The following is an 11,987-nucleotide window of genomic DNA, read 5'->3' on the forward strand; positions in this document are numbered from 1 at the left end:
TTCCTAAAAATCTCTTGCATCTCTGCCAAAAATCAGGGAAAATGAATTTTGTTGGGAATGGGAAGGAGCTGTGGAGAATGTTAGCGCCGCTGAGTTCAGCGGGAAGGAAGTAGTTCAGGCTCAGTAGGGACAAAACACATGTGGCCGGGGTGATGCTGCTTAAACTACTCTTGTGAAAAAACCATCCCTGAACCTCTGCTGCAGAGTGAGGTCACCCCTACCAGACTTTTTTTCCATTGCCCTTTGGGCTACTTGTCATTTTGATTATTTCAGGATTGTGGTGTACCGCGATTCTTGGCCACAGAGCGTTTCCAGGAGAATGTTGGTGTTAAAGAGACGGATTTGCAGCAGGAAGCAGCTTAGGAAGCAGCTTAGGATCACTGAAACAGTGAAGTTTCCCAAATGAGATCCAGCTGGATCTCTTTCTCCTACTCAATTCTGGGACTAATCTGATTTTAGGTTAGAATTTTGTGGCCAAAGTGAAGAGAATGACCTATAAAGTCATGGCTGTAAACAAGAAGGTAGACACCTTGGCAGTGGTTTGTCTGGACTTAGCCAATGTCTCTGGTGAGTCATTGTTGCTTGGGACCAACCTCAGCCTACCGAAGGTAATAGCAGAGGACTGTGGTCAATGAGCTGGGGCTTGCTGCTTGGCTCCCCTGATCATCCACACTGCCATGGAGAAGTATTCAGGACACCAGAAGACAGAGGCAGCAGAGACCATGACAAGAATTCTCTGTTCTCTGCTGTGCTGGTAGATTCAGAAAAGTTCTGCTATGGTGACTATTCAGGATCTGCAGAAAGGAAGGGTTGTTCGAAGCAAAAACTCAGCCTAAAGACTAGTATGTGTTGGAGGAGCCCTACCCAGAATGTACCTCAACAGCTCTTGACCTGATCAAAAAGCAGCTGGCTGCTGCTGTGGAAAGACCACTGGGCTGGAAATCAGAGAAGATCTGAGGTCAAATCTAACCTCAGGTACTTCTGAGCCATTTGACCCTGGGCAAGTCATGTAACCTCTGTTTGCTTCAGTTTTCTCCCTCCCTCCATTCTTCCCTCCCTTTCTTCCTCCCTTCCTCCTTCCCTCCCTTTCTCTCTTCCTCCCTCCCTCCCTTCTTCCCTTCTCCTCCTCCCTCCCTTCTTCCCTTCTTCTCTTCCTTCCTCCCCCCAGTTACTGTGGGGTTCACTGAAGTGAAGCTTTTGTCATGTTCTGGTTCTGGGGCTCCATGTGCGTAGTACAGTGTCATCTGTATACAGCACGTGGAGAACCTCATTAGGAGAGAATCCTTCAGTTTGATCTCTGGGCCACACATCTTCCATGTCAATGGTGAACACATTTGGGTAGGGGTTCTGAACCTTTGCTGTATCACGGACCCCTTGGCCAGTCAGACTGGTGAAGCCCACGGACCACTTCATAGAATAATGGCTTTTAACGCATAAAAAACATAATATGGAGTTCATTTTTGTTGTTGTTCAGTCACCTGAAACATGTCTTCCTTCTTGTCTCCCACCCCAGCGTCCCACCAGGCCAGCACCCAGAGATGAAGAGGGCTGTGGTAGGAGCAGAGAGATATAGACAGGGAAAAGGCTGGAGCAGAGGAGCTCAGAAAGAAATGGGGGCCATTCATCCACACATAAGGATCTCTGTGGGCCACATATTGGCTTAGTTTTAAAATGGAGTGTTTTAGTGTATTTTCTTTGTTTTAGTGTATTTTTATTCATTTTGTTACATATTTTCTAATTCTATTTTAAATCTGATTTGGGCTACGCACGGGAATGTTGGGGGCTGGGCTGATACCTCTGCCCAACTTAATAACAGCATTTATACAGCAGCTTAGGATGCACAAAACATTTTCTCTGTTTTACTTTATTTCATTTGATCCTCACAACAACTCTGTGAGGTAAGTGTGATTACTGTCCCCAATCTATAGAAGAAACTGAGGCTGAGACAGGTGAAATGACTTGCCCATGGTCACATAGCTCGAAAGCATCTGAGGGAGGATTCCAAGTCAGGTCTTCTCAGCTCTGAGTGCAGTACCCTATTCCCTGGGCCTGGTATCTAAGCTCGAGGCCAAGGGGCCAGAAATGGGAGCCCCATCATAGGACACAATCCAAGTCGATCGCCTCACAGAGCTCAGGGTCATTTCCCTTGAGTTGGACATCTTCTAGTAAATTTATTAGTCCACTGACTCCTTCCCAGAGGAAGACACCCTTGATAGGACCACATCCACCCAAAGTACTGCCAAAATTCAGGAAACCACCACACAGCCCCAGACTGGTCTATTTCTTCGATGGTGTCGTCTTGCCACCTAGTGGAATGCTAGAGTACTGTCCCAGACCCCACTTCAGGAAGTGCAGTGCTGAATCTGCTTCTGCTACTTTCTAGCTGTGTGACCATGGGCAAGTCCCTATACCTCTCTGTGTCTGAGTTTCTTCATGTGTAAAATGGGAATGATATGAGTAGTACCTGCTCCTCAGATAGACAATAGATGCACAGAATTTTGGGAACTTTGAGGCATTTATAAACGTCAACTTTTATTATTATTATTTTCAAAACGACCTCAGTCTGTATTAGGAAAGTACTAAATTCTCCTCTGGAATTACTCTTGCTCTCTTAAAAAACATTTTTAATAAAAGGGAACTTGTATTTCTAAAGAGCTCTCACCTAGAATATTTCATCTGAGTTCTGCTACTTAGTACACTATCTATTCAACCTTGGGGAAAAAAAGTCCCTTCACCTTTCTGGACATCAGTTTTTTCCTCTGAAAAATGACAGGGTCAGAGCGGGTGACTTCTAAAGTCCTTCCTAGTTCTGCATTTATGATCCCATGACATATGATAAAAATGTATCTGTGAGCTAGAATGGAGCCAGGGTTATTGTCTAGATTTTACAGGTAGGGAAACTGAGGCCCAGAAGAAGAAAGGAATTGCTGATGGTCACACAGCTAGCAAGTGGTTAGACCCAGGACTAGAACCTCGATCTTCTGACTCCTTATCTGGGTACCCTGTGGCTAAGCTGACGTAGACATATGAGTTTCTAGCAGGCACATGAGAAAGCAAGAAGAGGAGGGCCTTAACAGTCTTGAAGGACAGTTGTTGTTCTGAATAGAAATAGCCCCCTTTCCTTCTAAAGAAAGGAGGACGAGAACCCTGGCTGTGGATATTAGAGCGTTTGGGTTCGATTTCTACTTCTGATACTTCCTACCTTTGTGACTTTGGGCAAGTCAATAACTCTCACCGGGCCTCAGTTCCTTCAGCTGTAAAATGAGGGCCTTTAAGGACCCTTCCAATTCTAGAGCCCTGATCCTTACAGCCCCTTCAAGCAATTTCATCCATCTCTTCTTCCTCTGCCCCAGAATTTCCAAAGAGAAGGGTCCAAGCTTTGGGAGGCAAGAAGGAGGGGTGGGAGGAGGAAGGCAGTGCCTGACACTTTCCTCTAGATGACCCTGGGCTTGGAACCCTTCCCTGGACAAAAGCCAATGACTGTCAGCTCCTTCCAGGTCCTGCCATCAGGGAATGGGATTTCAAACAAACCTAAGGGGCCAGAGGGTGTTGTTGAATTGCCTCACTTCAAAGGTCTGTCACTGCTTTGTGGGAGACCTGCCTTTGAGCTTTCAGAGTGTCTGGAGCTCTAAACATTTCATCTCCTCATTTCCTCAGCCTGCTGATGAGTCCCTTGGCACTTTACTGGAGATGTGTGTGTGTTCGTCCTTCATTGCCAAAGAAGACCATGGCATCAGAGAAACGATGACATGACTTGTACTTGACTTTGTTTTGAGTGAGAGAGGACTGTGCAGGTCACCAGCCTCACTTCTCCTCCAGAGCCATCTGAATCCAGTGACCAGATATTCATCAGGATGACTGGACATGGCCCAGGATCAGGCAATTGGGGTTAAGTGAATTGCCCAAGATCACATAGCTAGTGAGTGTCAAGTGTCTGAGGTGAGGGTGGGGAATAAAGGAAGGAGAAATGACTGCCTATATAAGAGCCTTGAAGAAAAGTAGGGAGTCCAAGAGGCAAAGTGGAGGAGAGGGTGTTCCAAGAATGAGATACAGCCAAAGCAAAGGCAAGGAGATGGTAGATGGAAGGGGCTGAATGCTTGCAGGCCAGTTTGACGGGAACATTGTGTGTGTGCATATGTTTGTCTGTGTTTGTGCTCATACATCTGTGTTTATGTGTACAGACAGTTCTCCATTTCTGTAAATTTGCATTACATAAGTATGGACTTCCCTGCTTTGAATAGTAGGACCAGGGCTTCAGACTTCAGCTATAAATTATAGGGGCTGCAGGAGCTGTGGCAGCATCTTCATCACCAGCAGCAGCAGCAGCATTGCCTATACAGCCCCAAGCCAGAGATCCTTTGCTCTAGGCATCCAGATTGCTCCAGCTGTGAGGGAGTCCCAGGTATTGAGGCAGCTTGGGCTCTGGGAGGTGGGGTGGAAGTGTAGATCCATGGAGGGGGCAGGGCCAGGAGGAGCTCTGTGAGGGGGATCCACTGCAGAGTCCACTTATGGTAAGCAAGAACTGGCTATAATCCCTGTCCTCAAGTCTATAGTGGGAGGGGGAGGGAGGACCCAGTACAACACACATCCAGGAATTTTAAAATTTCTTTTTGATATGGATTTTAGGGACATCTCCACACTAAGCAACTCACTTAGAACTTAGAAAATTGAAGTTCGACTGAGGCTTGGCTTAGGTGGGTCACTAATATGCCTATTGTCACCTCCGTGCTAAATGTTAGAGGCTGGATTTGAACTCAAGGGTTCCTGATCCCAAAATCAACATTCTATTGCACAGCACTTGCTTTAAGAGATAGTCCAAGGTAATGTAAGAAGGAGGAGAGGAGTATCTACCCTACGCTGGGCTTACTCTGAGCTTTTGACCAAGTTAAGCCAAAGTCCGAGCTTCCTCCAAATGTCAGAAGCCCCAAATTCTCTCCTATCCTAGGCCTATCAGTTGGTGAAACCACTGGGGAATATTGTTCACAGAAGAGGTGGGTATTGATCCAGAATAGGAGACAGGCCCTATTGGAAGAAAGGGTAGGTATGGTTGATATGATCTCAAACCTGATTTTAGCTCAACTCCCCGTCCCAGACTCACTGAGAGCCAGCCCTTAGGAAATTCCTTTTTGCCTCACAAGCCTCAATTTCCTCTTAAGTTCCACTCATTGGTCCTGGTTCTACCCCTTGGAGTCAGACCCACCAAGCTTATATCTCCTCTTTCCCATGCCCCTTTAGAAGGCTTCTCCAGGGCAAACTGGTCTTTGATAACTTCCAGGAGAATGTGTGTGTGGGAGGGTGAGAAAAGCTGCTTTCCCTATGTCATGCCTTACGTCTCCTGGCTGGGGTTGGTGGGGTTTGCCCCAGGCTAGAAAATGCCCAGTTCCATCTGGGCAAAAATCCCATTGTCCTCTGTCCAGGTCTGATCACAGGTGCGGTATTGCATTCAGTTTGGGGCACCTCAGTTTCAGAAAGACATTGCTAAGTTGGCCAGCTAGCACAGGCAGTGGACTAGGATGATGAGGGGACCGGATGATGTGCCATCTGAGGACTCCATGTTTAGTCTGGAGGAGAGAAGATTCAGTGGGCAGATGAGATTTAAAGATCTGTCTTCCAGTATCTGCCAGATTTCTTCTTGTAGAAGAGGGATCACATTGGTTGTACTGGGCCCCAAAGCGCAGAACCAAGAGCAATGGGGAAAGGGGCAGGCAGCAGATTTCTGCTCGGTGGGAGGAAAACCTTCTGAACAGTTGAAACTGGGTCAAAGCAGAAGATGGTGCTCCCACAGGTGGTGAGCTCCTCATGAGCTGAAGTATTCAAGAAGAAGCCATATGACCTTTTGTGGGGCGTTTGGTAGAATGGACGTCTGCACTGGCATGTGCATTGTGAAATACTGTGATTCTGAACTGTGTGTGTGTTTGAGGGTGAGGGGATGGGGGGCATTGGCCACTCTTCTCCCTTCCTGACCCACCTCCCCCACCCACCCTTAGGTGCCAGTGATAAGGTTGTGAGTCCCTCCACAGCAGGGACTGGCATTTGCCCAGTTCTGTATCCCCAGTGCTTAGTACTGTGCCTGGCATATAGTAGACAGTTTAGTTTGATTTAAATGTTTATGTATTTATCTTAGATGGCTCATTTATTTATTTATTTATATTAGATGACTATTTATATTAGTTCATTTATATTATTTATTCATATCAGATGGTTTATTTATTCATTTATGTTACATGGCTTGTTGACTAAACAGTAGTGGGTAGTCTGGGGCTACTGCTCACGCGTGGCCAATGATGTCATAAAGGGTAGGCCCGAAGGCTACAGGGGCTGGACAATCCTCATCCTTCTGATTGGCTGGCAGTGGGCCAAGGCAGCCAATAATGTAGGGTTTCCATGAATAAAGACTCTTCCAACTGGGACAGAGAAGTCAAACAGTTGGGGGAGGCTTCCGGGTGGCTCTCCTCTGGAGGGCTACAGAGGCAAGTCGTTCCCCACCGCAAGGAGAAGAAAAAGGTAAGGAGACGATGGGCCCTAGGTTGGGGTGGGGCTGTGGAAAGAGTAGGTGAGATGCTGAGACCTGAAAGGAAGGTTTTGGGGTGGGATTCAGGGAAGGGAAGGGTGACTGGGAGGATTGAGAGACATAAAGCTGGGCGGTGAGGTTAGATTTGCCCCAACGGAAAGGTTTCTAGAGTCTGGTCAAATGTCCATTTTAAGGGATGGTCGTGAAAGTGGTAAGACTAATGGGATGTTGGGGGTGTTGGGAGCTGGGCCGGAAGGAGTCCTTTCCTTGGCTGAAAGGGCCTTGTTGGTGGCCTTTCTGAAACAGAACCCTGGTTCTGATCTCCTGGGCCCTGGGTTCAAATTTCACCTCTGCTACTTAAGGTGTGAGAGCACTGGGAAATCACAACCTCTGTGGGTCTCAGTTTCTTCACCTGTAAAGTGAGGATGTTCTATTTTCTGTGCCCTCTTTGGAGTCCCTTCCAGGTCCAGAGCTCTGATCCTGTGACCTCCTCAGCTCTCCGGCCATTATTTCTCCTTTAACCAGCATTGGTGGCATAGCAGAGAGAACCCTGGCTTGGAAGATGAGAGGTTAACTTGCTTTGTGACCTTGGACAAGTCAACTTAAGATCAAACTCTTAAAATTTCCCTGTTGATAGTGAGAGATGGCAATTGAGCTTCCTCATTTTAGGGTATGAAAACTGAGGCCCAGGAAGGTTGTGCCTTACACCAAACAACACAAATTGAATTCTGAGCAACAGATCCTTTCAATTCAAGCTCAGCATTCTTATTAGGTAGGCTCCTAACCTCTCTTGGTCTCAGTTTCCCCATGTGTAAAATGAGGGTCAATCTAGAGCCTCTCCTTAGGCTCTTTTCCAGCTCCAGCATCCCGAGCTCTATGACCTAAGTGTGACTTCAGCAGCATTCTCTGACCTATAAGAGCCTTCCAACTGCCTCATTGTTGCTATGGTAACCCCCTATTGATGATGTATTTATAGTCAAAGGATGGTTAGCTCCCCAGCAGGGACATGGAATAGTTATAATATAATAATAGCTGACATTTATAGAGAGAGTTTTAAGGTTTGTGAGGTTTTTTTGGCTTTTATTTTTTAGATTGATCGATACATTTTGTTATGAAACAGCAGACAATTCCCAACAAACAGTAAAGCACTGTCCTTCCATTAAGTATATTTCCCCCAAACAGTTTCTCATTGTTAATCCAAAGGGAGGGATATGTCCTTTAATTTGAATGCTACATTACTAACATTGAGCGAGCAGAGTTTTGGTGCCTCTCGGTGCTGGTTTGATTTATGTTCTTGTAGTCATTTCGTTTATTCGTTTTCTGGCTCTGCTTTCTTTTCTCTGGCAAAAGCATTTTAAATGTGTGTATGTATATATATATATGTGTGTGTGTGCGTGCACATGCATGTGTATGTATGTATGTATACACATACATGATTTATGTATAGAAATATATTTAATATATATGAAATGAGATTTGTGTGTCTATTATATATTATTATATATAATTTATGTTTATTATTTATATAATATAATATTTATATGATAATATAAATATTATTGTAATATATATCATATATTACATATAAGATATAATTATTATATATCTTATACATAATAATAATATTAATATTGTTGTTGAATATTATTATATAATAATATTAATAAAAATATATTGTTTATGTAATATGTTATTTTATATAATATAGATATTATTTACTATATACACAAATCTCATTTGATCTACCCAACAACCTTGGCCTATAGCTGATTATGATCCTTACTCTGCAGTGACAGAAATGGAGACTTGAGTCTTTGCCCATGACCAATGGCAGAAGCCAGTTGGGAGCCCTGCTTGCCCCAGGAGTCTCTAAAGCTGATATTATTTCTGCTTTCCTGCTCCCATCCAGGGCAACTCTCTCCTTGCAGTTAGACTCTCAGTCTGGTTATTTGAAATTTCCTGGTAATGCTTATGCTTCGTGTCCTTTTGGATCCCAAAGGAAGTGGTAAGGAACACAGAACCCTCCTAGGCAGGTGGGACACGGGCACATATGTGTTGATCTGCTTCCTCCAACAGGCTCCCAAGCCAGCAACATCCGTCATGTTGTGACAGCAGGGCCCTCAGGATTAAACAAGAAAGCAAAAACCTAGCTGCACCAAGAGGGGATCATCCTGAGAAGTGTGAGGAGAAGAGCTATAATGTAAGGTGACCCCCTCCTAGTCAGCTCTGCACTTGAGGTTTGGGTGAGGGCACCTTTCTGTTCCTAAGTCCTTGAAAAAATACACCTGTTCAAGTCAAAGACCCCACTCGTTACCCTCTAAAGGAAGGAAAGCAACCCTAAGGGGAACAGAAAAAGGGGAACATTTTGTGGGTTTTCCCCTTCTCTCCTATCCTTATCCCTTCCCACCTGCAGGCTGGCTTCCTGCCATTCATGGGGAAAGGCCTGGAAGACAGACTGACTGGCTGGCTGGCTGCCTTTGGGGGGGCACCACTCCCAATATGTTCTGCTTTGGTATGAAGGGGCACATGAGGAGGAGAAAGGAAAAACTGGACATTGACAGTGTCCAGTTCCCCCTCTGAGCAGGCTTCTGAGGGTGGGGCTGCATGGAGGGAGGACTCTGGAAGGGACAAAAGTCTGGGCTCTGGAAACAAATAGTCATTCCAAAGCTGCTTCTTTTCCCCTATGCCAGTTAAGTGAAGAAGCAGTGTGGAAAGTAAGTATTTCCTAGATCAGGGCCTGGAGCAGGATGTGGGGGGTGTGAAGGGTACTGCAAAGGATGCTTGGGCAGGGGGAGGTAAAGGCTATTTTTAAGGTATCTTCCCAATTCTCCAAAGTACTGGAACGTAGACAGGCCTCTAATGTGCAATCGGGCTTATCACTGACAAAGACTAGAAAAGTGAGCCAAGACATCCCCAAAGATCATGGACCCAAGCATGGGAGGAGTGGCTGATATACTACTGAGTAGAAGAGGAGGACCTTCTCTCTCCTTTCCTTCTTACTCCCCTCTTCCCCCCTCTTGGTCAGAACCTGGTAATCTGTGGGGGAGGGGTGGGAAGGCAACAGGAAAGCAGATATTATTCAGCCCCACCCCAGCCTAGGCCCTGCCACCCATGAAGACACTCTTATATTGGCCATGGTCACTCCATCCCACGCATCATCATGGGAATAACCACAAAGGAAGGTTCATGAGAGGGAATGTAACCCAGTATGTCCCCATGTCCCCCAAGTGGGCTGTTTCATGGGATGGTTTTGCTTTTATTTCCAGATGTCCCCAAATGGCTTCTACCCTAAGTTTCTGCCAATGCAGGGGTTCTTGAACTTTCTTCTGGGTACCATGGGCCTTTTGGTAGCCTAATAAAGCCAGCCTTTCACAGAATCATGATTTTAATGCATAGAATAAAGCATACAGGATCACAAAGAAAGCAAGTCATATTGAAATGCAGTCAGCAAAATATTTTTAAAAACCAAATTCATAGATTCTTGGCTAAGAACCCCTTTGTTAATAGGAGATGCCCCAAAGGTTACTTCATCTTTCTTTACTGATGATTAAGATTTTAAGTGTCTTGATATTTGAATGTCTGCTGCCCTTCCTCCAACTGAGCCCCCTTGAGTTTAGGAATGGCCCCGGTAGTCGGCAGCACTGGTCCCTTATTCGAAGTCACATTCACTCCCCTGTTCCTGCCAAATGGAGAAGAGTCTATTCCGAAAGTTCTGGGGCCTGTCGGGGTGGTTTGCAGCCTCCATACTCTCCTATTGCTCTGGTAATTGCAAGGCCTTCAAGCCTAGCAATTTTTTGGGCTCCAATCTCATTGTGCCTCTTTCCTCTCAGTGTTTCTCTGGACCAAGAATATTTTGACTTCTAAACACTTTCCACTCTGGTGCTAGTGAGCTCCTGGAAGAATTAATTTAAGAGACTGTTGAACTGGAGGTTTGGAGAAGTCCAAAAAGTGTTTGAGGATAAAGAATTAATGGTATGTACCATGTCAGGGGTGGGCCTTGCAAGCAGGGGGAGTCCTGGGAATTGGAAGAGTGGGCCTAGAGCCTAGGAAGTGGGAAAACCTGAAGGGGTGAAGGAAGTGAGGCATGAGTCGACCTCACCCTATTTAGTACTGGGAGACAGATCAATTAAATGATCGTATCCTATAATGTCTACCCACCTGACTCCAGGGCCTTTGCTTCCCTTGGGAGTTTTCTGTTTTTTTCTCTTGGTCACCAAGTCCTCTTGTCATTAGCCTGCAGCTTCTCAGACAGTCCTTCCTGGTGCTTCCCATGGGGGTCCCACAGGACTCAAGGGAGGCCTTCCATTTTAGAGAATCATGGACTATTCACAGCTGACAGGGTGGGCAGGGAGGAGAAGAGAGTAGTTTTTGTGAGTTTCCCATTGTCCCTTTCTCTCTTTTTCTTCCAGTTGTATCACCAGAGCCATGAATACCTCTAAAACTAGCTTATCAGAGTTATGGAAAGGCTACTCCAAAATACTGTATTTCTTGGGGCAGACTGATGAAGACCCAAATATTGCACTTACCATCGTGCTCTTCCTGGGGTCAATACTGCTCATTGTGGGCCTCATAGCCTTCTTTATCTGGAAATTCTATAAATTTCTGAGCTCAAGCAAATTCTCAGACCGTACTGAGAGCCAGGGTTTCCCAGACACCCCAGCACCCAGCCCCCTTCCAACCCTTCTATACGAAAGGGCAGGTATGAGCCCCTGGTGTGAGTCAGAGGATTCCCAGGTGGAGGAGGACGAGGATGAGGACGAGTACCAGGACGAGGCTGAAATCCAAAGAGCAACTGGGCCACTGATGATTAATGGCAGCTTCAGCCCGGAATACTTTAGTTCTACACAGTCCAATATCACCCCTCCAACTCCTTACAAAGAGGTGGCCTCCATGTTCGAGGATATACCTCATTTTTAGAAGGAGACATGATGATTATTCACTCCTTACTCAGCCAAATAATTGGACTGTGATGTATTCTTGTGTCTTGTCTGTTTATTTCTATTTAAACTCCGCCACTCTAGCCTCATTTTCCTCATTTCATGACAGTAGCTTTTTAAAAGTCCCTTGGTATGGCCAAAAAATATCGTTTGCTCACAGAGGAGAGGAATTTGTACTCATAAAGCACTTAGTAGGAACCAGGTGACCCTCACAACAGCTTTGTGTAGCAGCAAGCACCCTGACACACCCAGGATGACCTGCTAGCACAGATCCTTGGATATGCTTTCCTTAAAGAAAAGCACCTTTTAAGGGGTTAACAAGGACAAAAGGTAGGTCAGATTCAGTAGACTGTAAGCAAGGTCATCCCTTGAAATAACACAGAGCTCCCCAGATGAGGTAGAGTGAGTGGGAGCTCACTCTCCCTCCGTACTTCCCCTGAGGTAACTGTCGGTTTCTGGGATCAGTAAGCAGATCTGTAAAAGGGGAAGTCATTAGAGGGCCAGATCCAGTCTGAGGGGCTGGGGCGGGTGAAGGTGTG

General features: G+C 45.7%; 1 long non-coding RNA gene across 1 annotated transcript; it reads left to right on the top strand.

Moving 5' to 3' along the window:
* The first annotated feature begins 6,417 nt into the window (after positions 1 to 6,417).
* Positions 6,418 to 11,485, top strand: LOC140515314 (uncharacterized). The gene is made up of 4 exons (XR_011970938.1): positions 6,418 to 6,504; positions 8,588 to 8,711; positions 10,342 to 10,483; positions 10,921 to 11,485. It is a non-coding gene; the product is annotated as an uncharacterized lncRNA (long non-coding RNA).
* The last annotated feature ends 502 nt before the right edge of the window (positions 11,486 to 11,987 follow it).

Source organism: Notamacropus eugenii, chromosome X, assembly GCF_028372415.1.
Source record: "Notamacropus eugenii isolate mMacEug1 chromosome X, mMacEug1.pri_v2, whole genome shotgun sequence".
NCBI classification, from domain to species: domain Eukaryota; kingdom Metazoa; phylum Chordata; class Mammalia; order Diprotodontia; family Macropodidae; genus Notamacropus; species Notamacropus eugenii.